This window comes from Tupaia chinensis, unplaced genomic scaffold (assembly GCF_000334495.1).
Source record: "Tupaia chinensis unplaced genomic scaffold, TupChi_1.0 Scaffold143906_1, whole genome shotgun sequence".
NCBI lineage: Eukaryota > Metazoa > Chordata > Mammalia > Scandentia > Tupaiidae > Tupaia > Tupaia belangeri.
This window is the reverse complement of record NW_006203757.1, coordinates 1,232,797-1,260,484: the sequence shown is the minus strand read 5'-3', so window position 1 is coordinate 1,260,484 and position 27,688 is coordinate 1,232,797. Positions and strand designations below refer to the sequence as shown.

Here is a 27,688-nt window from a genome sequence, read left to right as displayed (position 1 = left end):
GGCGGCGCCGCGGGGAGAAAGTGGACCTTGGTGCCTCCCAGCCCGGGACCCGGGAGCGCTGCCGAGGAGGTGGTGGGGCGGGTGGAGATGGCTTCTGTCGGCGTCCGGGTCCCGGAGGCCCTGGCTTGACGCTGGGGAGACAAGCAGGCTTGTTCCTGGGGGACTCGGTTCACTCAGCTCCTCGCCGGAGCCGAGCTGGTGTCAGAACCGCCGAGAGGAGTTTCCTCCAGTGCAGGGGCAGGGGGGACTGAGTTTTAAGCGTTTCCTGCGCTCTGCAGGGTTTCTTGTCTTTCTTACCTTAGCTGCGTGGTCTTGGGCAAGTTATTGCACCTGCTTATGCCTCAGTTTCCTCATCTGTGAAATGGGGATGATGATAGTGCAAACCTGAAAGGGCTGTATAAGGTTAAACTGCAGGGGAGGCAGTGGATGGCAGCGGATGGTGTAGCGGTTATGTCACTGGTCTCCCACATGGCTGATCGTGGTTCGAGTCCCGACCTGTTGGCTTGAGACTTAACCGGGGCACATGTGTGTGAGTGCCCAATATCCTGGGAGAAGAATGGCGGGAGAAGGGATTGCAGTGTGGCCATCCCCCCTCCCCCCGGGTCAATTCTCACTTTCCCTCTCACTGTCTCTGTCTCTCTCTCTCTCTAGCAAGTGCAGGCATTGCAAGACAAAAACCACTTTAAAAAAAAAAAGAAAAGATTAAAGCTTAGAAGTAGTGTCTGCTACCGGGTAAATCCCACGTGTGGGGTTTCTCTTGTCCTCACCGCTAACAGTGCACCGCATTCCCAGCTTCCAAGGAGGTAGGTGTGCAGGCTCTTGCTCCTGCCCCTCCTTCTGCTGAGAATGGCCATATTGCCGTGGCAGCTGTGTTGTCTGGAACAGTGGGCTTTGGGGTCCCACCTCCCATGGCCAACCAGCTCTGTGCAAAGTGGTCTCAGAACGTGGGACGAGGACCTTTGCCAAGGGCGCTGCTGGGGAGTGGGCCCTGGGATGGTGCGGTGGGTAGCGTACATGAAGTTCTGCTTGAATTCCTTCAGGCCTTGGGGCCTGCTGACAGGCTGACACTCTCCAGTCTGTGAGTGGGGGAGTTTATTTAAAGGTCCAGGGGCCTGATCTTGTCCCCTCCCCCCACTCATTCATCCCCACCAGACTGTCCCTTCCACCAGTGGGGTCTCTGCAGGGATCCTTGTGGTGTCTTTCTTCTTGTTCTCATTTGAACCAGGGCCCCCAGGAACCTCCTGAAATAGGACATGAAGTGCTTGGAGCACAGGTCTGTGCTTTCCCGGAGGAGTCCCCTTTCACTGTATTATCCAAGAGGCCTGGCCCCACAGAAGTGGAGTCTGTGCTGCTGGTAGGGAGGCAAAGGCTCTCATCCCCCAGCTTAGGGGAAGCCTGAATTTTTAGGGGGCCTCGATGTTGTGCACACGTGCTCCTAGGACTGTGGGCTTGTGCTACATCTTTTAAACTGTGTGCCCCACTGAAGACGTCGAGGTGAATGCTGGTGCCGCCTGGCCAGGGACTGGCGAGCACCTGCTGAGGGTGGGCGGAAGTGGGCTGGAAATGTCCTCACACACAGCACATCTTCCGGTGGAAAATTCAGGTCTGCCTTGAACTGAAAAAAAATCGAAGAAGTCAGTAGGGAAGGGCCGGCCCTGTGACCTGGTGGTTAGGAGAGCCAGACCCCACGTGGCTGACTAAGTGGTTGGAGTCCCACCCTGGGTGGCTTGTAAAACATGTCCGGCACATGTGCATGTATGCCCCAAACCCCACTGGGATGGAGAAATGTAAGAGAAGGTACTGCAGCATTACCATGCCCCATTGGGGTGTGCTTTCTCCATCTCCTTCTCTGTCTCTCCCTGGTGAGTGTGCGTGCCCCTGTGGGAAAAGAAAAATAAAGTAGGTCAGTTGGGAAAAAGAAAAGGCAGGCTATGGGCTGAGGGCCTTTTGGCCTGTGGTGGGGCCTTTAAGATGGAACGAAATTCATGAAAAATTGAGTTCAAGTTGTTAGGAGACTTCTCAGGCCCTTCGCACTTGCCATTCCTCTACTGAGCACACTCTTCCACCACCTCTTCCTGTGTCTGGGACCTTCTTGCCCTTCGGTGTCTCCTCTGCAGACACGTTTCCCTGATCCCTGTCCAGAGCAGCTCCTTCCCCAGTGAGTTTCTGTCACATTCTTGCACCCGGGAGGTTATTTATGGGTTTACTTATGGGGTTATTTCTCCGTCCTCCCAGGAGAATGTAGAATCCGAGAGGGCAGAGGTATTGTCTAGCTCACCACTAAACCCTGCCCCTGGCACCCAGAGGTACTCGCTGTGAGTGAGCGATGGAATGAATGAACACCCCTATCATGCGGGAGGTGAGACCAGAGAGCCGTGCGAGTGTGGACTGCAGAGGAACTGATTGAGAACCCCAGGTTGGAAGTGAGCAATACGCTTCTGCAGGTCTGCCTCCAGTTTCAGTGACCTCTGCTGCGTCTCTTCCTAGCGTAAGCCATGCTTGCATCCTGTCCTGGCAGGAACTCACTGCGGACTGAGACAGCCTGTGCCTTTGGAGGAAAGAGGCAGTGGGGGGTAGGGTGGCAGGGGTGGGAGCAGAGAACCAGAGATGGTCGTGCACCCTCTCTGATGAGGACTTGTGGCCTCTAGGCTTCTCAGCTTCTGTTCCACCCTTCCAGTCTGCTTTGCCTCCTAAGCGTCCTCCAGGGGCGATCATGGTTTTGGGTCCTGGACCAGCCTCAGCAGCCTGGGCGTGGTGGTGTGTGCATGCAGTCCTAGTTCATTCGGAGGCTGGAGCAGGAAGACTACAATGGCGAGAAGTATTTGCAGAAGTATCTCTTTCTCTCATTAAAAAAAAAAAAAAAAAGACGTGCACACCCATACCCACACATTTGGCCCTGGTAGTGGCATGGTGGTTAAGGCAGCTGGATCCCACATGGCTAACTGAATGGCCAAGTCCTGGACTTGGTTTAGTGTAGTCACTGTCATCCGTGATCTTAGCTAGAGCGTCTGGGTAATTTGCCAGAGCCTCTGAGTCCGCATGCTGCCTCACTCGCGCTGTTACGCTCTAGAGAAGGTGTTTTTAAAAGATTTTTTGCCATAGAACGTGGTCACAGAACCCCCACATGGTTGTTCACATCAATGATCACTGTTCACAGGTCACCATAGCAGATACGACAGTGACAAAGTTAGAAATATTCGGAGCCTTATCAGAATGTGGCATAGGCAGAGTGAGCCCGTGCTGTCGGAAGAGTAGTGCCAGTCGACTGTCCATGTGGGCTTGCCACAGACCTTCCCCTTGTAAAAAATCTAAGATCTAGGGGCCGGCAGGTGGCGTGGTGCTTAAGGGTGCTGGACTTCCACGTGGCCGGCTGCGGTTTAAAGTCCTGGACCTGGTAGCTTGCTTTCTCACTTTCTCATCAAAATAAAATAAATAAAGTTAAATAAAATAATTCTTAAAAAATATTAAAAACAAACAAACAAACAAAAACACCCTAGGATCTACAAAGCCTAAGAGAGCCAGCCTGTGACATGATGATGAAGTTGGCCCTTATGGCCAACTGTGTGGTTTAAGTCCTGGACCCGATGGCTTGACAAACACCAGGAACACGTGCATGCGTGCCCAAAATCCCCACAGGAGGGAGAATTGAGAAGACAGGATGTGGCATGACCACTTTCCCTCTCTGGTGAGCACAAGCACGCTCTGGCAAAACTTAAACCAAAACACAAGAGTGAAGCAATAAAATGGGATATGGGCCGGCAGAGGGCCAGTAGATGGTGTAGTGATTGAGGTGCTGGACTTCCACTTGGCCAACCATGGTTCGAATCCCAGACCCAATGTCTTGTTTTCTCACTTTCCCTCTCTCTTTATCACTGGTTGAAATAAAAAAATAATAATAAAATTAAAAAAAATAATGATGAATAAAATTGAGTAAAATAATTATAAAAAAAGAGATATGAGATATGAATCTATTTGTATTTTTTGCTTGTTTAAAAAATTAGGTTACAGGGAACCAGCAGTTAGCATAATGGCTATGTCGCTGGACTCCCACATAGTCGACCGCGGTTCGTGTCCCGGACCCGGTGGCTTAAAAACTCATGCCGGGCGCGTGTGCGTGCGTGCCCAAGATCCCGAGAGGAGAATGGAGGAGAAGGGATTGCAGCGTGACCATCCCCCCTGGGGGGTGATTTCTCGCTTTCTGTCTCTATGTCTCTCTCTGTCTGTCTGGCGAGCGCACGAGCCCTACAGTGAAAATCTCTCAAAAAAAAAAAAAATTAGGTTACAGGACCAGCAGGTGGCATGGAGGTTAAAGTAGCTGGATCCCACATGACTGGCTGGGTGGTTTGAATCCCAGACCCAGTGGCTTGAAGAACATGCTGGACATGCATGCATGTGTGTCCAGAATCCTGAGACAAGAATGGAGAAGAGACTGCAGAGTGGCCATCCCCCTGGGGTGGGGGGAGAATCTCTCACTTTCCCTCTCTGTCTATCTCCAGTGAGCTCACATGCTCTATGGCAAATCCCTAAATAAATAAATAAAATGAGATTCCTGGAAAATAAGACAGCAAAACAACATTTTTTTTTTATTATTGAATTGTCAGGTTCTTTATATATATGACTTTCAAGTACTTCGTTTTTTAATTCTTGGAGTTGTTTTTTTACTTCCTTGATGGTGTGCTTTGAGACACAAGGTTTTAATTTTGGCGGAGTCCAAGTTACCTATTTTTCTTGCATGGCTTGTACTTTTGGTGTCATACCCGAGGAACCTTTACCTAATCCAAGGTCACGAAGATTTAGTGCTGTGCTTTCCTGTAAGAGTTTTATAGTTTCAGCTCTTAGATGTAGGTCTTCAGTCTATTTTGATTCAATTTTTCTTTTTTTTTTAAATTTTATTACCAGAGGATACACCAAAGAAAGGGTGTGGGAGATGGAGAAAGCACCCCACAGTGGGGCATGGTCACGCTGTAATCCTTTTCCTGCACTTCCTTATCCCATCAAGATTTTGGTCAAACACCCATACCTGACATGCTTTTTTCAAGCCAGAGGGGCCACAATTCAAACTGTGGTCAGCCATGTGGGGTCCAGCTCCCAAAGCACAGTGCTTATCTACTCCGCTAGGAGAACTGGCCCTTGGGTTAAGTTATTTACTTTTTAAGCCTTTTAAAGATTATTTATTTATTTTGAGTTTTTGCCATAGGATGCATGCGCTTGCTGGAGAGAGACGGAGAGAGGGAAAGTGAGAAATCATACCTGCCCACCCCCGAGAGGTGTGGCCATATAGCAATTCCTTCTCCTCCCTAGCTTATCTACTCCGCTAGGAGAACTGGCCCTTGGGTTAAGTTATTTACTTTTTAAGCCTTTTAAAGATTATTTATTTATTTTGAGTTTTTGCCATAGGATGCATGCGCTTGCTGGAGAGAGACGGAGAGAGGGAAAGTGAGAAATCATACCTGCCCACCCCCGAGAGGTGTGGCCATATAGCAATTCCTTCTCCTCCCTACTCCTCCTGATACCTGCCCACCCCCGAGAGGTGTGGCCATACCGCAATTCCTTCTCTTCCCTACTCCTCCTGGGATTTTGGGCACACATACACATGTGCCTTGTGTGATTTTGAGGCTGCCAGGTATGGGACTCAAACCGCACAGTCTGCCATGTGGGAATCCAGCACCTTAACCACCTGCTAGCCCCATGGATTTTTTTAATATGGTGTATGAATAGGGGTCTAGGGGTCTGACTTCATTCTTTTGCATGGGGAATATCTCGTTGTTCATTTGTTAAAAGAACTATGCTTCCCCATTGAATAGTCTTGATGCCCTTGTTGGAAATCAGTTGGCCAAAATGTGTTTACTCTGCATTCTCAATTCTGTCCTGTTCATCTGCATGCTTATTCTTTTCTTTTTTAAAGAATTTTTTAAATTGAATATTATTTATTTATTTATTTTAATTTGACTAGAGAGGGACTGAGTGAGAGAAAGAGAGAAAGGGAAAGTGAGAAAGCGAGCCACTAGGTCCTGGACTCCAACCATAGCTAGCCATGTGGGAGTCCAGCACCCTTAACTACCACTCCACTTGCTGGGTCGCCTATTCTTTTTTTTTTTTTTTTTTAAGGAATTTTTTTTTTTTAATTATTTTAAAATTTACTCTAGAGCATGTGAGCTTATGAGGGAGAGCGAGCAAGCGAGAACACGCGAACTGTGATCTGCTCTGTGGGAGTTCAGCATCTTAACCACCTCTTGCTGGCCCTGCGTGCCTGTTCTTAGGCCAGTACTGCTGTCTGTACTGTCTTGACTACTATATCTTTGCAGTAAGTTTTTTTTTTTTGAGAAGTTTTTGGTATAGGGCACGTGTGCTCGCCAGAAAGACAGAGAGAGACAGAGAGACAGAGAGCGAGAAAACAGCCCCCAAAGGGGATGGCCATGCCACAGTCCCTTCTCCTCCATTCTCCCCTTGGGATCTTGGGCACGCACGCACACGTGCCCAGCATGAGTTTAAGCAATCAGGTCCGGGACTTGAACCGCAGTCGACTACGTGGGAGTTCAGCAACATAGCCATTATGCTAACTGCTGGTCCCTCTTTGCAGTAAGTTTTGATATAAAGCAGTGTGAGACCTCCAGGTTTGTCCTTCTTTTGCGAGATTGTTTTGGCTATTCTGGGTCCCCAAATGCATTTTAGGATCAGCTTGTCAATTTCTGCACGAAGACAGCTGAAATCCTGATGGGGTCATGTTGCATCTGCAGATCACACAGGAAGTTTCACCATCTTAACAATCTTGTTTTATCTGGAGGATGAGGAGCTAAGATTTCATTTGAAGAAAAGATTCTGCTGGTAAAGCAATGTCTCCCATCCCCTCCTCCCATTCACTGGCATCATCATTCAAAGAATGGAATAAAAATAGGAAAGAAACAGAGTCACATATTAAAAATTTAGTTTACGTCCCTAAATATACTTATGTGTTCCAGATGTAATGCTTTGGCACAAATTCATGGTTTTATTCTCAAGGAAGAAGAACTGAAAGTGAAGCACCTTCATTCGGATCACTAGGGACCGTATTTTCCACACTTAGGGCCAACCTGACAAACTGCATCTGAAACTTCAGATTCACTCCGATGTCCGCTGACTCTCAGCTGGGGTGACGTGCTCTCATTTTAAACAAAAACAATGTGTGAGGTCAGCTCCATGGTCTGGTGGTTAAGGCAGCTGGATCCCACATGGCCGACCACGTGGTTCAAATCCAGCCCTCGTAGCTTGAGCAATAATGCATGCATGCCCCAAATCCCCACAGGATGGGGAAGTGGAAGAGAAAGGAGTGTGGCAGGACCATGTTGCATTGCGGGTGCTTTTCCCCCTCTCTTATCTGTCTGTTTCTGGTGAGCACACTTGCTCTCTAGCAAATTTAGAAAAAAAATGTGTGTGTAAAGTTTTTTATCACCATTGTTTCGAAAGAGCAATCGAAAAAGCATTGATTTGGCCTGAGTTCTTCATTCTTGTCTGGATGCAAAAAAGCTATATGCCCTAGAAATCATTTTGAGATCTTCATAATCTAAGATCTTTTGGTTTAGCCGCTTCCCTTTATGCAAACTATTAGACAAGGCAGTTTGTAGGGATTTTATTTCCATCCTTTAGTGAGGGGTGTGTGTACATGGAAAGTTAGGGGAAAAACACAATGATATAACTCGGCCCCAAAACCAGGAAGCGTGCTGCAGAGCTGAGGTTTGGCCCCTCAGCTCGACGGGTCTCAGAAAGTGCTGCTCAGCTGACCTTGTGTAACCTCTGACACATCTCCCAAGGGGAGCCGGGGAGGATTGTTTCTCTCCAGCATGGCTTTAATTTTACAAAAGCCCTGTGCAGTCTTGTAAACTCAAGTGGTTTTCTTAACAAATCACTCACAGTACATGTGTTCTGCACTGGGCAAGGCCTCATTATTCCTTGGCCAGCATTGTGAATCAGAATATATTGAGATGACCGTCCAAGTCATTTTTAGGAGAGCGAGTTGGCCAAGTTGATTTGGGGAGGTGCAGTGACTCTTAAACCACACATTGGCAAATGAGCATTAGGACTCATACAGATCTTAGCAGCTCTCTTTTATTGTGACAAAAAGCAGGCAGTAGATAAAGTTAACATACTACCTTTCAGAGTGAGATAATGAGGATGCTGCTAAGTTTTATTGAGCATTTATTATACGGTGGAGTCTGGTGGCTCTTCGCATGTTTTTGACTGTGACCCATCGTAGGAAACACATGTAGACTGTAACCTGACTTGTATGTGTGTGTTTGCGCACTCATTAAAATCACTCCTAGCGGGGCTGGCAGGTGGCGTGGTGGTTAAGGGTGCTGGACTCCCTCATGACTGACTGTGGTTTGAGTCCCAGAACCAACAGCTTGCTTTGTCACTTTCTCTCTCTCTCTCTTACTCTGTCCCTCTACAGTCAAATTTAAATAACTAAATAAACAAATAACTAAATAAATGTTAAATAAAATAATTCTTTAAAAATAAAAAAGCCACTCCTAGCCTCAGCCAGCTCTGGATTTCGGGCACATGGATGCCTGGCCTACTTAGGGAGGCCAGACGTGAACCATGGCCCTTTCCATAGAGGTCTGCCTCACAGGGTGTCACAGTTGGTGGGACAGTCCTTACCCGATGTATGTCTAGTGTCCACTGCTAATTCTTTTCTATGTGGGTCTGTTTCTGGGCCAGCCACTGCTGTCCTGTTGTATGTATGACATGCTGTTTATCCCTTCATCTACCGATGGATACTGGGGTTCCTTTCAGCTTTTCTTGGTTCTGTTTTGTTTGTAAGTCAGAGGCTATGTTGTGCTCACCAGAGACAGAGAGAGGGAGAAAACACCTCCCAGTGGGGTATGGCTATACCATAACCCTGTCTCCATCTTCCCATCTGTTGAGACTTGAGATGCACGCACATATTTTTTAAGCACCAGCGCCAGGATTTAAGCCATGCAGGATTCGGCCATGTGGGATCCGACTTCCTTAACCACAAGGCCGCGGGACTGGCCTTGCTGCCACATTTTGGTCACTGTGGATAATGCTCAAGAAGTCTTGTTCTCCCTTGACCCCATCATCACAGTCAGCCTGCCCTCTGCCTGGAAACTGGCAGTGAGTGGTGCGGTTGGTCACTCTTTCTGGAAGCCCCATGTTCCTGTGGCTTCCAGGATGCCTCACTCTCCTGGTCCTCTTCTCGCTCTCAGTTAATGGAGGAGAAGGAATTGCAGCGTGGCCTTTGATTTGCTGCTACCTCATCTGAAATGCTCAGCTCCTAAGGCCTGCACTGTGGGTCTCTCACTTCCTTCAGCCTTCCTGGTCACTGTATCCAAACTGTCACCTCTGCATTGACACTGCCTTCTGCCTTGCCCGATTCGTTTTTCCTCCTTACTACTGCCGCTATCCAATATAGGGTGCCTTTTGCTTATTTATCTTGTTTGTTGCCTGTCTCAGCCACTAGAAGGTATGGGGTGAGGGCAGGGGTTGTCCTCCTGTTTTGTCCTGCTTATCCTCAGCACCTTGCCTGGCACAGGCTATACCTGTCTGAGGGACCAATAAAGGAGAGTTTGGAAAGCAGGAGGCTGGCCATGCCACGGTCCCTTCTCTTCCATTCTCCTCTTTGGATTTTGGGCACTCATGCACGTGCACCTGGCATGGTTTTCTTTTTTTACTCTTTTTTTTCTTGGAGAGGTTTTCACTATAGGACGCGTATGCTCGCCAGACAGACCGAGAGAGACATAGAGACAGAAAGTGAGAAATCACCCCCCAGGGGGGATGGTCACGCCGCAATCCCTTCTCCATCCTCCTCTCAGGATCATGGGCATGCACGCACATGCGCCCGGTGTGAGTTTTAAGCCACCGGGTCCAGGATGCGAACCACAGTCGACTACGTGGGAGTCCAGCGACATAGCCATTACGCTGACTGCTGGTTCCCGGTGTTCTTTTTTTAATAAGAGAGATTTTTGCTATCATGTGCGTGTACTTACCAGAGAGACAGGGAGACATCCCCAGGAGGGATGGCCACGCTGCAATTCCTTCTCCTCCATTCTCCTCTTGGGATTTTGAGCATGTACACACTTGTCCCCAGCATGAGTTTTAAGCCACTGGGTCCGGGACTCAAACTACAGTCGACTACGTGGGAGTTCAGTAACATAATCATTATGCCATCTACTGGCCCCCTCAGCAGGGTTTTCAAGTACCTGGTCTAGGATTCAAAGTATGGCCGGCCATGTGGGAATCTAGTGCCTTAACCACCATGCCACATGCTGATCGCTGTGATTCTTTCATTATGATGCATGCTAGCTAATCCTTACCCAGGAATGATTACATGTATGTATTGTGTGTGTGTTTTTGTTGTGTGTCTACACATATATTCAAATAGTTATATGACTGATCCGAGGACAATGTGTCCGACGCTCCCCCCCCCATGCTGTCATCCACAGGGTTGGAAGTGGAGTGGTTGGAGAGGAGGAAGGAGGGATAGACAGAGGGAGAGAGCTATTTTTTGCACCAGATAATCTTGCATAAAGCTTTTCTTTTTTTTGAAAGTTACTGCACGGGCTTCACAGTTACTGTGTGTGAGCCAGCAACGTAACATTTCCCTGGGTGGACATGGCGAGTTTTTCTAACCTTGCTGTTTCGTCTAGCACCACTGGGCCCTTCTAGGGTCTTGCTGTCGTTGGTTACTAGGCAGTGAGTACACATGTGAGCTGGGCACCTGCCCTGCCTCCTCCTCTCCTCTGGAAGGAGCCCCCACCCTCCCAGTCAGAGCCTGAGCCCAGTAAGGGGTGAGGCTGTGGCCTGGCATGCCTCCCTGTACCTGGCTGTGGTCACTGGTCCAGAGTCAGGTATAGGCCTGGCCAGGTCAGGCCATGGGCTTTCTCGGTAGTGGAGAGGAGAGGATGCTTGGAGGCCTCCAGCCCACGTGTGTAGTGGCTACAGCCTGAAGGGTGGGCTGGGCAAACCCACTGAAGCTGTAACCTTACTGCAAATCCCCTTTCTCACCCTTCTAGATGGAGTTGGGTTTCTCACAGCAGAGAGTGAGTCTAGACTAACCCAGTCCCTCCCCCACTCCCCTTTTTAGTTGACCTTGGTCTGGCTCTGAGAAAGATGTCACAGCCTTCCTGAAGGCACGTATAGGACAGAAAATGCAGGTGACACCTGAGAAATGGTGGGAAACCACCCTCCTGTCCATGTTCAGATGCTGCACTGCCCTCTGAGAGGGGTGACCCCTCTAACTTCAGGTTCTTCGTCTGCAAAATTGGGGTGAAAATAACTGTAACAGAGTTATTTTGAGGACTGAGTTGATAAATGAAGCCTTTATTCACACAAAGCGAGAGAGCAGAGTGAGCCTCAGCCTCCAAGGTGGCTACGGTAGTGATGCCGGACGCTCCAAAGTGTGACAGGAGGGACTAGCAGGTGGCATGGTGGTTGAGGCGTTGGACTTCCACATGGTCGACTGGTCAAGTCTTGGACCTAGTGCTTTGCTTTCTCATTCTTTTTCTCTTTCTCGTGCATGTGCCCTATAGCAAATTAAAATAAATAAATAAAATTAAATAATTATTATTTTAAAAAAAGCGTAGGAGAAAGTGTAACGGGAGTTAAACAGAAGCACCATGTGACCCCGCAGTCGTACTCCTTGGTCTTCTCCAAGGTCTGATGCTGCAGATGGGGAGGAAAGCCTCGTGTGCTTACGGAGTTTCCTCAGCCATTCTGTGGGCCGGGCAGAGTAGCCTGGACCTCAGGTCAGCTGGGCCCAGCCCAGGACTGGAGCCCAAGTGAGTCACAGCTCAACTCCCAGAGAACAAAGGGCTACGGCAGGGAGGGGTTGGCCGGGAGGGGTTGGCCGTGACTCACAGGCGACCAGGCCACCGCTGCTGTGAGCTTCCTCCAGCACCCCTCACCCACTCCCTGATTCTGGTTCCCCCGTGGGGGTGGGGCAGGTGTACCCCCCTTCCCTGTAGACCATTGGGAGAGCTCTTTCACAGAATCTGGGGTTCTCTGGAGCTGCTCTTTGAGAAACACAAACAGCAGCAGGCCCATGGATGGAGCACTTGCTGTGTGCAGCCTGGGGCTCAGTTCATCTCGTTTCAGCCTCACTGGCAGCCTGTGAGGTAGTTTGTCAGTCCCACTTTCTGGGAGAGGAGGTGGGTTTACAGGGGTGAGGCGACCTGGCCTAAGACCACCCGAGTGGCCGGTGGCAGTGCTGGATCTGAACCTGTCGCTGATTCAGGAGCCTGGCCTCGCGGCTGTGCCGTTCCACACACGTGGAGCGACCGACCCAATGTGTGACTTACCGCTTTGCACAGGCCGAAGGAGAGTTAACACGGTTTTCCTTCTGCACATGAAAAAAGTTAGAAAATGCAGGTGTATTTCCCAACCAAAGAGACATCGCTAAATACGATTAAATTTTAGCATTTCAAATCACTGTTTTGTCCGTCCCTTTGGGATCTTGAAGAGTGGATGGTGTTAAACAAACCTGCTGGGGGGCCAGCAGATGGTGTTATGGTTATGTTGCTGGACTCTCATGTAGTCACCTGTGGTTTGAGTCCTAGACCTGGGGGCTTAAAACTCACGCTGGGCATGTGTGCATGTGTGTATGCGTGCTCAGGATGCTGAGAGGAGACGAGAAGGGATTGCAGCATGGCCATTCCCCCGTGGGATGATCTCTCACTTTCCCTCTCTGTCTGCCTCTGTCTTTCTCCCTCTTGCCATGCACCCTAAGGCAAAAACCTCTGCTAAAACCAACCAACCAACCAACCAACCAACAAACCTGCGGTGCTAAGCGTCACTTGAGCTGGGTGCTGGGAGCCTCATGCTCCATGACAGCTCTCTCCTGCATGTGTAAGGCCAGAAATGCATGTCAAGGAGGCCGGCTCGTTCGGAACACGTTACCAGGAATGCTAAAGGAGATGACATAGGCGCGATGCAGACCGCGCCGAGGGAGCAGTGGTAATTCTCTTTTCCTAGGCCTTGTTCGTTTTTCTGTGTAAAAGACCACAGTTTTTTTTTTTTTAAGTTTATTTCTTCAGTGACTGAGAGAGACAGAGATTGAGAGAGACAGGGAGTGAGAGACACAGAGAGAGAGAGAGCGAGAGAGCGAGTGAGCAAGTGAGCAACCCCACCAAGGTCTTGATGTCCTGATCCCCCATCAGTCTCAGCCAGCCCTGGCTCCTGGGTTTACATGTGCCAAGTTACCCAAGAAGTTCTTTGGACTTGAACCAAAGCACCGCGGTTTCACCACTGCGCTGCTGTATGCTTTTTTTTTTTTTTTTTTTTTCTTTTAAGCTTATTTATTTATTTCCTCTGTGACAGAGAGATGGAAGACAGACAGACACCCCCAATTAGGTCCTCATGCTGCAGTTACCCCTCGGCCTCAACCAACTCAGAACACAGGCATGCCCAGTGGGCACAGGGAGGCCTTAGGATGTGGACCCAGGACCTTCTCATATGGCTCCAATTGCACTACTGTTGTGCTACCATCTGGGCCCTACATGTTTTATGAGAAGAAACTTGTTTTTTTAATATTTTTTTTCAAGAATTATTTTTAAAATTTTTATTTATTTATTTTATTTTAATTTGACCATAGAGGGGTCTGGTCAACATTTGAATGAGAGAGTAAAAAGCAAAGTGGGAAAGCAAGCTGCCAGGTCCGGGATTCGAACTGTGATTGGCCATGTGAGAGTCCAACACCCTCCACCACCATACCACCTGCCAGCCCTAAGGTTTGTTTTATTAAAGTCATTGTGAGAAACATGTAAACTTTGCTTGCTTTTTGCTACTATGAGAGAGAGAGAGAGGGAGGGAGGGAGGGAGGGAAAGTGAGAAAACAAGCCGCCAGATCCAGGACTTGAACCATGGTCAGCCACGTGCGAGTCCAGTGCCCTTAACCACCATGCCACCTGCTGGCCCCTCATTCATTTATTTTTAATTTGACCGTAGAGATACACACACAAAGAGAAACACATACGGGTGTCAGGGGGCAATGTGAGAAAGCAAGCCACCAGGTCTAGGACTAGAACCGTGGTTGGCCATGTGGGAGTGTCTAGCACCTTAACCACCACACCACTTGCTGGTCCCTACAGCCACTTCTCGCTGAATGTATCACAGCAACGATAACACAGGCCTGAAGAGTGAAAGGCTGATAAATATGGGGAAAGGAAATTTACTTCAGCTAATAGTTTCAGTCTCAACTCCTGAAGTTGTATCAGAGCTGCTAACTTAGTTGCAAAAGCGAATGAGTCATTTAGGTGGCCCTGTCTATTTAATCTCAATAGCAAAATCAGAGCAAGAATGAAGCACCCTCTTTGTCTGTTACAGTAGAAGATACTCATCCACGCAACAAGAGTGCATTGACCGATATGGTATATTCTATACCTCACTGCATGGGTATGTAAGAAGATTTAGAATGAGTTGACCATTGAGGTTGTATGATGGGCACATGTAGCACATTATAGTCTTTCTACTTTTGGATGTGTTGGGACTTTTACATTAAAAACAAATTATATAGATGTCACTTCTCCGGGGCCAGGCCCTGTGCTAGGTGTGGGGAGGACGTTGTGGCTGAGACAGGCTCAGACTCTGTGCTCTCAGAGTCAGCAGACGGGTGCTTTCAGGAAACAGATAGGAATCGAAGAGTCACATGAATGCGAGTCGAATTACAGCTGGGTAAGTGCTGAGAAATCATGGACAGAGTTGCAAAAGCCTGCAGTGTAGACCCTCTTCTTCCCAGGATCAGAGGGAGTAATAAGAGTCCTTAGCTTGAGGTAGCACAAGGGGGCCAGTGGAGTGGCAGGTGGCTTGCGTTCAGCCCTGCAGAGGAAGGGAGAAGCCGGACAGGGTGTGTGGCATGTGTACCTGTGTGTATCTGCATGAGAGGAATCTTTGTGGTTCTTTGCCTGCTTGAATCACGGTATAATGGAAGGATTTCTGGGTAGACCAGTTAACTGAGTGCCCTTCAACCACATGAAGGACTTTCATGCTAGCTCTTTAAGAAGGTGATATCAAGAAGGTGGATAACTAAGTTGTGGCAGCATCTTCCAATTGCTTCTGATTCTGCTCAGGAAAAAAAAAATCAAACTTTAAACAAATATATTTAATTCTATTTGCTATCATTAGTTTTTTTGTTTGTTTGTTTGTTTGTTTTTAATTTGACCGGAGAGAGACAGAGAAAGGGAAAGCAAGAAAGCAAACTGCCAGGTCTGGGACTCGAACTGCGGTCAGCCATGTGGGAGTCCAACACCTTCAATCACCACACCACCTGTTGGCCCTTCATCTTGTCACTCTTTGACATGCCTCTCGTCTCATGGATATTCTAGCAACATCCCAACCTCTTTCCTTTCCTAGCCTCTGAGTGTGCTGTTCCTCCTCTCCAGAACACTTTTTCCTTTTCTGCCCTTAGGGCTAGCTCCTTCTCATGCTTAGGTTTTGACTTAGGTGTTACAGAGGAGATCTTCCCTTTCACTACTTACTTTCTCTTCTGTTTCCTCCCTAGACGGTGAGCACTGTGACAGTAGGAACTTTCTGGGTTTGTGTTCTGTGTCCTCCCTAACTCCCTGTCCATAAAGGCACATAGTGTTTGTTCAGCCAGGCACTGTCATACACGAAATGATTTTGTCAAACTAGCTAAAGAATTTTGAATGTTCCCAACACGAAGAAATAAGGTTGAAAATATATGTCCAACAAAGGATTCATATCCAGAACATAGAAAGAACTTCTACAAACCAATAAGATTTAGACAGCCTAACTTTTTCAAAAAAGAAAAAGACTTGAACAAGCATATCACCAGAGAGAATGTGCAAATAACCAAGAAGCATTCAGAAAGATACTTAACCTTAGACGTCACCATAGAAATACAAGTTTAAGGGCTGGCAGGTGGCATGGTGGTTAAGGGCACTGAGTTCCCACATGGCTGACCATGGTTCAAGTCCCAGACGTGACAGCTTGCTTTCTCACTTTCCTTCTCTCTCTTGCTCTCTTTCTCTCCCTCTGTCCCTCTCTGCTCAAATCAAAATAAATAAAGTTAAATAAAATAATTATTTTTTTAAAAAAAGAAATACAAATTTAATCAGGAGATACCCACTATATATCCACCAGAATGGCTAAAATGAAAAGAATTGACAACGAAAGTGGTGGTGAAGATACAGGGCAGTGAAACTTACCATACTGCTCGTGGAAGTGTGACTGGGAAAATTATCTTGACTAAGTCAGCAGGTGGCATGGTAGTTAAGGTGCTGGACTGCCACACGACCAACCACAGTTTGAATCCTGGACCTGACAGCATGAAAATCATGCCAGGCACATGTGCATGTGTGCCCAAAAATCCCAGGAAGGGAATGGAAGAGAAGGGATTGTGGTGTGGCCATTCCCCTGGGGGGGGTGATGTCTACTTTACCCTTCACTGTCTCTCTCTGTCTCTCCAGCAAGCACTCACAACCTATGGAAGAAACCTTAAAAAAAAAAAAAAAAAAAGGAAAAAAAAACAGTTTTGACAATACCTATCCAAACTGAACATAAGCCTACCTGTGGTGTTGCAATTCCACTCCTAGGTATAGACCCAAGAGAAATGAAAGCACCCCAAGGCTTATACGCCAGTGTTAATAGCAGCTGTATTCATAATTGCTAAAAGTGGAATCAACCCAGGTGCCATCAAGAGTTCATTGGGGGGAACCAGCAGTTAGCATAATGGCTATGTCGCTGGATTCCCATGTAGTTGACCGCGGTTCGCGTCCCGGACCCGGTGGCTTAAACTCATGCCGGGCGCGTGTGCGTGCATGCCCAAGATCCCGAGAGGAGAATGGAGGAGAAGGGATTGCGGCGTGACCATCCCCCCTGGGGGGGTGATTTCTCGCTTTCTGTCTCTCTGTCTGTCTCTTGTCTGTCTGGCGAGCGCATGTGCCCTATAGCGAAAACCTCTCAAAAAAAAAAAAAAGTTCATCGGGGGACCAGGAGACGGTGTAATGGTTAGTTACATCACAGGACTCCCAATTAGTTGACAACAGTATAATCCTGGACCCAGCCCTATAGCGCTCATGCTGGGCATGTATGTGTGCATGACCAAGATCCCAAGAGGAGAATGAAGGAGAAGGGATTGCGGCGTGACCATCCCCCCTGGGGGGGTGATTTCTCGCTTTCTGTCTCTCTGTCTGTCTCTTGTCTGTCTGGCGAGCGCATGTGCCCTATAGCGAAAACCTCTCAAAAAAAAAAAAGTTCATTGTTACTTTATTCCAAATTTCTAAAAAATAGAAGCAACCCAAAAGTTCATTGACAGCCAGATAGATACAGTGGAATTATGTTCTACAATGAGAAAGAAGGAACTCCTGCCACACGCATCAGCAGTGGATGAAACGCATGCCACAGGGATGAGCGAAAGCCAGGGTCCACGCAAGATTTGAAACATAGGGCAGACTTAGCCTTGTGGTTAGAAGTCAAGGTAGTGCTTACCTTTGGTTAAGACATTAACCGGGAAGGGATCTGAGGGAGTCGTCTTTCTAGGGGGCTAGAAATGTATATTTTATTACTTTATTATTATTATTATTATTATTACACAGGTTTGTTATCAAGGATCAGCCCATGTCCAGAAGGTTAATATGACTGGGTCCCACATGGCCAACTGCATGGTTCAAGTCCCAGAGCTGGCAGCTTAGAGAATAGACCAGGCACTTGTGCATGCATGCCCGATGTCCCTAAAAGAAGTGTGACCATGCCCCATGGAGAGTGCTTTCTCACTTTCCCTTTCTGTCTCCCTCCCCCTCTGTTCAAGGAGGGTACTCTGGCAAATTAAAAGATAAAGTATAGGCCAGCATGTAGAGTGGCAGTTAAGGCACTGGATTCCTACATGGCCAACCTCAGTTCTAGTCTCGAACCTGGGAACCTGGTAGCTTGCTTTTTCACTTTCTGTCTCTCTCTGGTGAGTGACTATAGCAAATTAAAAAAATGATAAGTAATTGTTCTAGAAAAAAGTAAACAATGGTATTGAGTTGTGCATTTAAGATCTATGCATTTTCATAATATAGGAAACTACTGATCTATACATTGGGAAAAAATACACTCAAGTCTTGAGTCTTTGGAGGAAGACTGGGGAGATGAAACAAAGCCAGAGGGCAGGGCAGGATGGAGGGGAAGGCAGAGGCGGACCTGGTAAGAGGAGGGCCGGGCATTCTTCCTGTGGGACTCCTCCCTGCCCCGGAGCTGGCAGCAGGCTTGCCGCTGTCTGTCCCTCCTTGCCTTCATGTCCTGTGGCATGTGAGCACTAGCTGCCACTGGTCCCTGGCATGCTCTTTACCTTGAGGAGAGGCGGTGCTTGGGAGGGAGTGTGGCCTTTCCTGATTTTGGTGCTGTTTAAAGAAAGGGTGCAGTTTTCTCTCCTGGAGTCCGTCTGGGTCGGGAGGGAAGCTGCCTGTGGCCAGCTTCGCATGACGCTGAGGATCAAATGGTGGTGGTAGCTAGGGTTACCGGTAGGGTGGAGGGATGCAGTGGGGAGGGTGAACCTGCCTCTGTTTGCCTGAGCACATCACCGTGCACCCACACTCCGGGCTGATCCCCAACAACAATTCAAACCTGTTCTGTAGATGGCCCGGGGCTGTCCTGTCAGTGTGCCGGGTGGATCTCCCGGTTGAATGGACCGTGGTACCCACTGCTGGTTCATGCTGCAGGTCTCTGTCCTTGTGCTGGGTGCTTGTGCTGGGCGTCCTTCTGGCAGGAGGAGGACATGCTTCATCTTAGGCCTCCGTGGGCTGCCTTGGGGCAGTGTAAGTGCCCTGGTTGTGGATCCGAAAGCTGTATGGCGTGGTTTTCTTTCTCTATGTCTCTGTGGCCTGCCATGTTCTGTAACAGCCTTAAGCTCTTTACGTAGAGATGAAAGCACAGGGGCTAAGTGTGTACACTCTAGGCTGGAATGCCTGGGTTTCCCAGCAGGATCCTGGCCCAGGCCAGGGCAGCTTATGCCCACCTTGGAACGCAAGGGCGAGCTGCACCAGGGCGAGGGTGAGCTGTACTAAGCGACTCGCAGCCTGGTGGGCTTGGGCGTGCCTGAGCATCCTGACTGGATGGTGGAGGACAACGAGGGGTCAATCTGGGCAACGAGGGCCAATGACAGGGCCTCACTTTGGCTGCCGTGAGGATTTAGTGCAATGATGACTATAAAGCACTTAGTGCGGGGTGTGCGGTCAGTGCTCGGTGGGTTAGTGGTGGTGCTGGAGAGCGCTTGGACAGGCTGGGATGACCGAGGGCCACTGGGCCCTGAGAGCCAGTGAGTCTGCAGGAGCAGAACATATGTGGGGGCTCAGTACATGTCTGCTGGCATTACTGTCTTTGTTATCCCATCATTGGATCCTTATCCTCAGTTACAGAGTCAAGAAAACCACACGTTAAAAACAAAGTTTAGTGCACACTCACTTGATGACCAAACCCGTCCTGAGTTAATAGAACGTTATTTGGAGCACGCTCAGCTGCTGTGATATTTATATTTGTGTATTTATTCAGTTGTTGGGTGTGGTGTCTGACCCTGCTGGGTTTTTCTGTTTTTGTTTTAGACTTTTGCTATGGGGTACATGCAATTGCCAGAGAGAGATAGAGTGGGAGAGAGAGAGAAAGAAAGAAAGAAATCACCCCCCCGCCCTCTGGGAGATGGCTACACCACAATCCTTTCTCCCTCATTCTCCGCTTGGGACTTTGGGCACGCACATACACACACCCAGTGAGATTTTCAAGCCATCCAGTCCAAGACTTGAACTGCAGAGTCAGCCATGTGGGATCCAGCCACCTTAACCTCCTTGCCAGCAGCTGGCAGTGGTGTAGGGGATTTATATAGCATGCTGCATGCCCTCTGTGCACCGTTGTAAAATACAGACACGTTATGAATTCTGAAACGTCCAGCCTCACGCATTGGCAAGAGGGATTGTGGAGTTGTCTGCCGACCTCTGCATGGAGGCGTTTCTCGCCCTGGCTGCTATGAAAGATGCTGGACGGTATCTCAACAGGCTTGGAACTGCTGGGTCAGAGGCATGCAGAGTTTGAATTTTGGTAGCTTCTGACAGATGACCTTTCAAAGATAACAGCCAAAGTGACAGTTCCCGCAGTAGGACGCGAACGAGAATGTGATCCTTTTGCTCGTGTGCTTCAGAAGCACCTCAGCCACACATCTTCGCTGCCTGGAGCTGCCAGCCTCCCTCAGCTCCCCCAGAGCTAGTTTCTCTGTCGGAACTGCCTCCCTGGCATCCGTTTCTGATTTCTCTTCTTGTCAGACTTTGCTTCTACTTTCTCCACTGGATTCTGAGCCCTTCTGAACTCGAATTCCAGAGTGTGGAGCCTAGACATCTGCATTTCTGAGAAGGCCCTGGATGAACCCAGCTACTTCTCATTCTGCCCCCTGCAAGGGAGCTGTGTGTTCTCAGAGCAGACCCCTGGGCGGCCCTGGACTGAACAAGCCACCGACAGCTGTGGCTTTGTGTCCCACAGATCGGCCTAGCTGGCTGGCCTGCTCCAGTTCCCAGAGCAGCCCCACGCCAGGCTGGCTGCCCCAGACCCCAGGAGGAAATATTTTTGACAGGGGGTGCATGTGCTCACCACCAGAGGGAAAATGTCCCTCATGGGGAATGGTTTCTCCTCTGCAACTCTTTCTCCTCTGTTTCTCCCTCCTTTGGGGATTTTGGGCATACTGCACATGCACCTGCTGTAGTTTTCAAGCCACCCGGGTTGGGACTCACATCGTGCAGTCGGCTGTGTGGAATCAGCCATCTTAACCGTCATACCACCAGCTGGCCCAGGGGAAATGTTTAAAGTGCACATTCCCAGCCTAGGGAGTCTGAATCAGAAGGCTGAGCTGGAGCCAAGCGTGGTTCTGTGCCCAGCCGTGTCAGGACACCTGTAGGCTTGGAACACTTACGGTCCTCCTGGCTCTGACATCCTGTGACTCTGGCCTCGTCCTTAGCCACAGGCCCTGGCACGTCCTGCCATGTGGGGTGAGGTTGGTTTCTTGGTTCCTGGTCACCGGGAGGGTTTCTGGGTAGTGGCAGCGGCTGCTCTCCTGCAGTCAGGAGGAACTGAAATGCCGGGTGGCTCTTCCAAACTCACCTCTCTCTGCTGCCACCAGTAAGCACCGGGGCCGGCGTCCTTATCACAACTGATACTTCAACAGCTTGGGGTCTCGGGCCCCCAAATTTGCTTTGGTTTGTGTTTTCCCACTCCCTGGTAGCCCCTAGGAGGGAGGTGGGGGGGAATGGCTGCTCCCACCTCGGCAGAGCACAGGGCTCAGTGCCAGGCCCTGCTTCCGGAAGCATCTGCCCAATTCCGTGGCTGCCCCTCCTTGGAGACAGAGGACTGATTATAAGCAAACGGAAGGGTCGTCCTTCACCCGTCTCTCTGCCTCCTGCGAATTCCAGATGGCTTTCGTGGAAGATGTAGACTTGCTCTTGACATGTGCAGTCTGCTGAGGGGTAGAGGGCCCGTCGCGGTAGAAGAAAGTGCTTCCCCAGTTAATCCTCCTCTCCCGAGCAGGAGGCGGAGGCTCAGCAGCTTGGGACCAGGGCCAATATGCAGATACTGTTGGTCAACTTAGGGATAAGGTAAAAGGAGGACAATACATTAAATATTTATGTTATGTATATATTAGGTGAATGCTTTTTTTTTTTTTTAAGAGAGATTTTTTGTTATAGGGCTTGTGTACTCACCAGAGAGACAGATAGACACACACACACACACACACACACACACGCACAGAATATAACAAATCACCCCTCAGGGGAGATGGCCATGCCACAATCCCTTCTCCTTCATTCTCCTGTCGATATTTTGGGCACACACACACACATGCGACCAGCTTGAGTTTGAAGCTGCCGGGTCCAAGACTCGAGCTGGAGTCAGCTATGCGGAAGTCCAGCGATGTAACCATTATGCCATCTGCTGGTCCTTCTTTTCTTAAGACAGGGTTTCACTAAGTCACTGTCCTCTTGCCTCAGTGTCCTGAGTAGCTAGGATGACAAGTACGACCCACTAAACCCAGCATTCAGGGTGCTCCGGGAATCGAACACAGGCCTCCGGTGTGGCCTCAGCCTGCCGTGTAGCACCACCAACCTGTGCGTGCTACCGCAGCGGGGCTGTCATTCCTGTGTGCATTGTGGGTGTGAGTTTCTTAGACAGGAGTAGGGATCTCCAGTCCTGGAGGGCTCTTGCAAAGCCACTCTAGTTCTTGGTACCTGGAGTTCTGGAGAGGCAGTGGCAGAGTACAAATGGGGCTGGATGGGCTGAAGGCCTACGTGTGTGCATTTCTGAACCAGCAGGAAGGGACTGAAGTGTGCAAAGACGTGTCGAGGGTTGCTGTCACTCAAGTCATTTTCTTATTTTAAAATTATTTAACTTTGGGGCCAGCAGGTGGCATGGTGGTTAAGGGCACTGGACTCCCACATGGCCAATCGTGGTTTGAGTCCCAGACCTGGCAGCTTGCTTTCTCACTTTCCTTCTGTCTCTCATGCCTGCATGCTCCTTCTGTCTCTCTCTGGTCTAAATAAATAAATAAATAAAGTTAAATAAAAGTAATTCTTAAAAAAAAAAAAAGAATTACTTATTTAATTTTAAAATCTTTTTATTATTTTTAAATTTACTACAGGACATGCACGCTCACAAGAGGGAGAGAGAGAAGGAAAAACGGAAAGGGAGAAAGCAAGTCATTAGGTCCAGGACTCCCGCTGTGGTCGGCCATGTGGGAGTCCAGCACCTTAACCGCCCCACCACCTGCTGGCCCCTCGAGTCATTTTCCTGGTGTCTGTGGCTAGTGCAGCGAGTTTATGGCCTCCTGAGAGCCGCATGCTTGTCGGTTTTGCCTTTTGGGTGGGTCTATAATGGTTCCTCATCAGGTATTTTTCTATTCTCTGGCAGTGTCCCTCGCCCCTTCCCATCCTCCTGTTTGCTCAGCAACCGCAGCTCCCGAAGGCTTCAGAGTCTGTCTTGCGGGCCCTCTGAGCCAGCTGCCTGGGTTGGTTTTATTTCAGCAGTGGTCTCCTCCTTGACATCCAGGTCCCAAACACACAGTACTGAACGCAGCAGCAGCTCTGGAGCCTGCTCAGGGACCTCTGGCGAGCTGTTCAAGGTCTCTGGGAGACTCTCTGCATTCTCATCCATCCCTTTGTCTATTTGCCTGTCTTTGTAAGGGGATGGCACACTGTCCCTGCAGGGCCCTGTGCTGGGCTCTTTGCTTGCATGGTTTCACTGGACCCCACAAAATCTCCATAAGGTAGACAACATTGTGACCCCCATCCTTACGGTTGTGGAAACTGAGGCACAGAGCAGTCCTTTCTGAGGTCGCCTGGCTTCTCTGTGGCAGAGGTCAAATTAGAACCCCAATAGTCTCATTTCAAAAACTAAGCCCTTCACGGGTGGTCTATATTGTCAGTGTTTTATGTGAGCAAGTTCCATAAAATCCTGTCATTGTGGAACCACGGTACCATGGAGTCGTGTCCCTCCTGTGGTTAATTTAGGCACACTACACTAGAGTCTCTTAGAGGAAGGAGAAAAACCCCTCTGTTCCACCTAATGCCTGTGTGTTCTGGAGAGGGCGAGAGAATGGGGTGGTGAATCCACTGGTCCCCCAGGCTGGCCCCTCGTGCCCAGTGCTCCACCTAGCGTGGGGCAGCCCTGCGTGTGAGTCTGGGGGCTACAGGCCTGTGCTTTCCTTCTGTTCTGACCACTGGCTTTGCCTGCCATGCAGCTGACCACACAGCCCCCCGCCGCAGTGCTGGGGGAGAAGGTGGCCGTGCAGGGCTCCTGGAGGGAGGGTCAGCCACTCTCACCGAGGCTTCGTCCTGAGAGGTTTCCCGAGGGCATCTGAGACTGCAGGGTTTCACCACTAACTGTAGGATTTGCCCTTCAGCGTCAGAAGGCTGAGATCAGTCGTCCCCTCTGCTGGTTCTTTTCTAGCTGACACTTGGGGACAGAGCTAAGACTGAGCCGGTTTGCCATGTAGGGGAGTCAGGCTGCATGTTTACTCAGGCCCCAGAGTCTGGGAGAGCGGAAGTTTGGGAGGCTGGAGCTGGAGTCAGGCAGACCCCACTGTCCAGTTCCTGCACTGAATCTTGGCCCAGCTGCTTGCACTGGAGTTCGCTTCCTCCTCTGTAAACTTGGACAACGGCGTCAACTCGCAGGGATCCTGTGCCACTTCACGCAGGTAGGGCGGGCACTTGACTCAGCTTGGTCATCCCTTCCCCTGCTGGAGCCCCAGAGACTTGGCGATTTTTTTTTCATTGTCTCTAAGTGACTAGCGAGGTCCAGTTTCATGGCATAGTCTTTATAACTGGGAGTCTAAGAAAGGGTGTGTGTGCGGGGGGCATTGTAAGGCACTCTTTGGGCCTACAATGTGCTGTACTGAAGCATTTATCCCTGCAAGGGGTGAAGGAGAAGGGGGCAGACTGTCCCCAGCTGCCCCCGGGCTGAGTTAGTGAGTGCGAGGCCCGTTGGGTCAGTGAAATTCATTTAAGCAAGTTCCCTGGTGAGTGAAGGGTCTGGTCAGAAAACCCTTCCCTGCCCAAGAGATGCAGATCTCACCCCAGAGAGAACAACTGGCATGAGACCTTTCGTAGCGCCATGTTGCATGTGTACTGTTTCTCTTCTGGGCTTCTGCTCGGGGGAACAACTGTCTTTGGGTTTATGCTTATGTCACGCTTCTCACTCGCGCAGTGGGCAAGTCTACGCCCTCTGTGCTTTGGTTTCTTCCTCCGCCCGGACACTGTGCTTGGAAATATTCCCTAAGTCCTTGTGTCCCAGTGTGCACCTTGCTTTGGGGGATAGAGTGATGTGGGGGCTTGGATGGTACTCTGCTTCTCGGAGTCGCCTTCTTTTTCTGGGACTCTGCGGTGGCCAACCCCCACGAGGGCCACTTCATTTCTTCCGCTGTGTGCCGATGGTCCCACGGTGTCCTGGCCCTGGTGCCGGGGTCCATCACCTTTCACAGGCATGGGCAAGTCCACCGAACGTGTTCATTTGCTCAGTAAGATCGCATCCTTCCGTGTGCTCAGAGCTAGGGTACAGTTGGGGAGACACACGTGCCACAGTGGTAGGAGCTGGGGGAGACCCAAAGCCCATCTTCGGGGCACTCTGGGAAAGCCCAAGGGAACAGGAGTGGCTAAGCCTTCAAAATGTCTCCCAGAGGGTGGTGGCGGGCCCTTATTTCCAGATTCTCGCTTTAGTAACCCCCCATGGCCTCCGTCATGTCTGGAGTCCAGGAAGAACAGAGTAGAAATACAAATGCAAGTAGCTGACACGTCACTTCCGAGTATGTCTTCGGGCCAAACGCTGGACACAGAGGACCTCATTTAACGCAGAGGTGCCCAGCCCACTGAGACGAGAGCCTGCAGGTTCCTGGGGCACAGGCATTTTCCATCCGTGTCCATACAGATGCCTCGAGACCATCCGTGGCACACGAGGGAATGAGTGGATGCTTGGAAACAGTGCCAAGCCAGACTGAGGCATTGCCCCGCCAGCCTTTGGGAACTGGGCTCAGAGCAGACCTTGAGGACACTTGGGCTCGAGCCCGCTGCCAGCATCCTAGGTGCTGCGAGCCGTCTCTGTGATGGCGCAGCTGCCGGCGTCCTTGTCCCGTTATCTTAGCTCACTTCAGTGGCCTCAGCAGCCCGTGGGTGCGGTGGCCTTGTTTTTAGCCAAAGGCTTTGGTCATGTTTCTTGGCCTTTGGGGAGGTGAGGTCATCTTGGGCAGGTGGCTTGGGACCTTGTGATCCCAGCCTGAGGCTCCAATCAGCCTTTCGCTGTGACTTTGGCTCTGGCCCTGAGATTGGCAGACAGTGAGAAAAAAATGTATCCATTCCTCTCCCTGCTCCGATAAAAGCCCAGAGGACAAAGCCTTGGCTGTTGTTTGCTGATAAATGTTTTTAAAGCCCCTTGAGTGCCAAGCAGTGATGCAGAGTGAAGAGAGGTGGGGCTTTTGCAAATCTCCCCGGAGGGCGTGTCCTCTTTTGAGACCTAAAGATGAACAATCCTTGTTTGGTGAAGAGTCTTGATTTGTTCTTTGTGTACTTTTGAAGATTTTCTCTGCGTATATCTTGCTGTTGGGTTATGAATGCTTCAAAGTGTTCATTAAGTTCCAACTATATGCCTAATATAGTTGAGGGGCTGTTACGGAAACAGTAGAGTCTTGCTTAAAGGCATGGGCTCTGTGTTCACATTGCTTGGGTTCAGATCCTGTTCTCATGATTCATGTTGGATCTCTAAGTGAGTTGATTAGCCATTCTGTGCCTCAGTTTCCTCCTGTTCAAAAGAGGGATTGTGATAGCAACCACTTCCTAGGGCGGCGATGAGGAAAATGAGAACCACGGAATCTGATGCGTAGTAGGTGTTCCAAATGGCCGTTGTTATTAGCAGTTATTATTAATTAACACTAGAAGTTCACATGTAGGGCCAGCGGGTGGTGTGGTGGTTAAGGTGCTAGACTCCCATGTGGTTGACTGCGGTTCAAGTCCTGGACTTGGCAGCTTCAAACTTCCACTGGGCACGTGGACATGCCCACAATCCCAAGAGGAGAATGGAGAAGAAGCGGTTGCGGCGTGGCCATCCTCCCTTGGGGGTGATTTTTTACTTTCTCTCTCTCCGTTTCTCTCTGTCTCTCCAGAGAGCTCATGTGCCCTACAGCAGAAATCTCTTAAAACAAAACACAAAGTTTACATGCAGTCAGAGGTAAGAGGAGAATAGAATGGGCAAGACCCCGAGCCATCCTGTTCTTGAGGTGTTTGCAGTCTATTTGGGGAGCTGAAACTAAGGTGTTTGACCCTCCCCCCCCCACTAGCAAGTAATACAGGACAGTCACAGTTAAGTCAAGTGCTATGGTGTGTATTTCACGTTCTGTAGAACTTGGCAGGGAAGGGGGAGCTGCTGACAGGTGGTAGGAGTGAAGGAGAGGCAGAGGAGGGCACAGAACCTCAGGGCTCTGTCCGAGGAACATTCCTAATCAGAGTGGGAGGGTGCTGAGGAGTCTAGCTGGGGTCTGCATCATGCAGAGGTGAAATGGCCCAGGCATGAGGAGTGGGAATTGGAGGAGAAAGGCAGAGCCTTTTCTTAAAGCTTCTTTTTAAACACAACATACCCACAGAGGACATAGATCGTAACTGAACAGCTTAGTGGATTTTCACAAGCTGAACACACCTGTGTAAACAGCACCCCAGAGTAAGAAACGGAACCTTCCAGCATCCCAGAAGCCCCCCCCCCCGCCCGGGCCCCCCTCCCACTCCCACTGGTGCCCTCTTCCAGCTACTACACCCCTACTGTAACTGCCATCCTGCCTGCTTGCAGCTTGGACTAGTCCCACTGTTTCTTACACTTTCTGCAGATGGACTTGCCAAGCTTGCGTTCCTGTGTTTGGCATCTCTGGCTCAACCTTACCCTTTGGGAATTCTTGTCCCATGTAGCTGTAGAGCCGCTATTCTCATTGCTATGAATTGCCACCACCGTTTCCGTTCATTCGAGTGCTGATGGGCATTTTGGGGCTTGGAATAGGCCGTAGCGTGACCCTGCAAAAGATGCCCTTGACCTCATCCCTGATCACAGGTACCATCACTGGTAATACCTGGGACTGTGTTACTTTACATGGGTGAGAGAGACTTTGCAGCTGGGACCAAGGGTTTTACCATGGGGAGATTACCCTGGAGGACCAGTGTACTTGTGAAGCTCCTTAAAGGAGGGAAGTAGATTCATT

The 27,688-nt window shown here is 49.7% G+C and overlaps 1 long non-coding RNA gene across 1 annotated transcript in view; it reads left to right on the top strand.

Annotated features, from left to right (window-relative positions):
- Positions 1 to 27,688, top strand: part of LOC102475782 (uncharacterized) — a 102,238-nt gene that overhangs the window by 527 nt on the left and 74,023 nt on the right. The window lies entirely within an intron of this gene.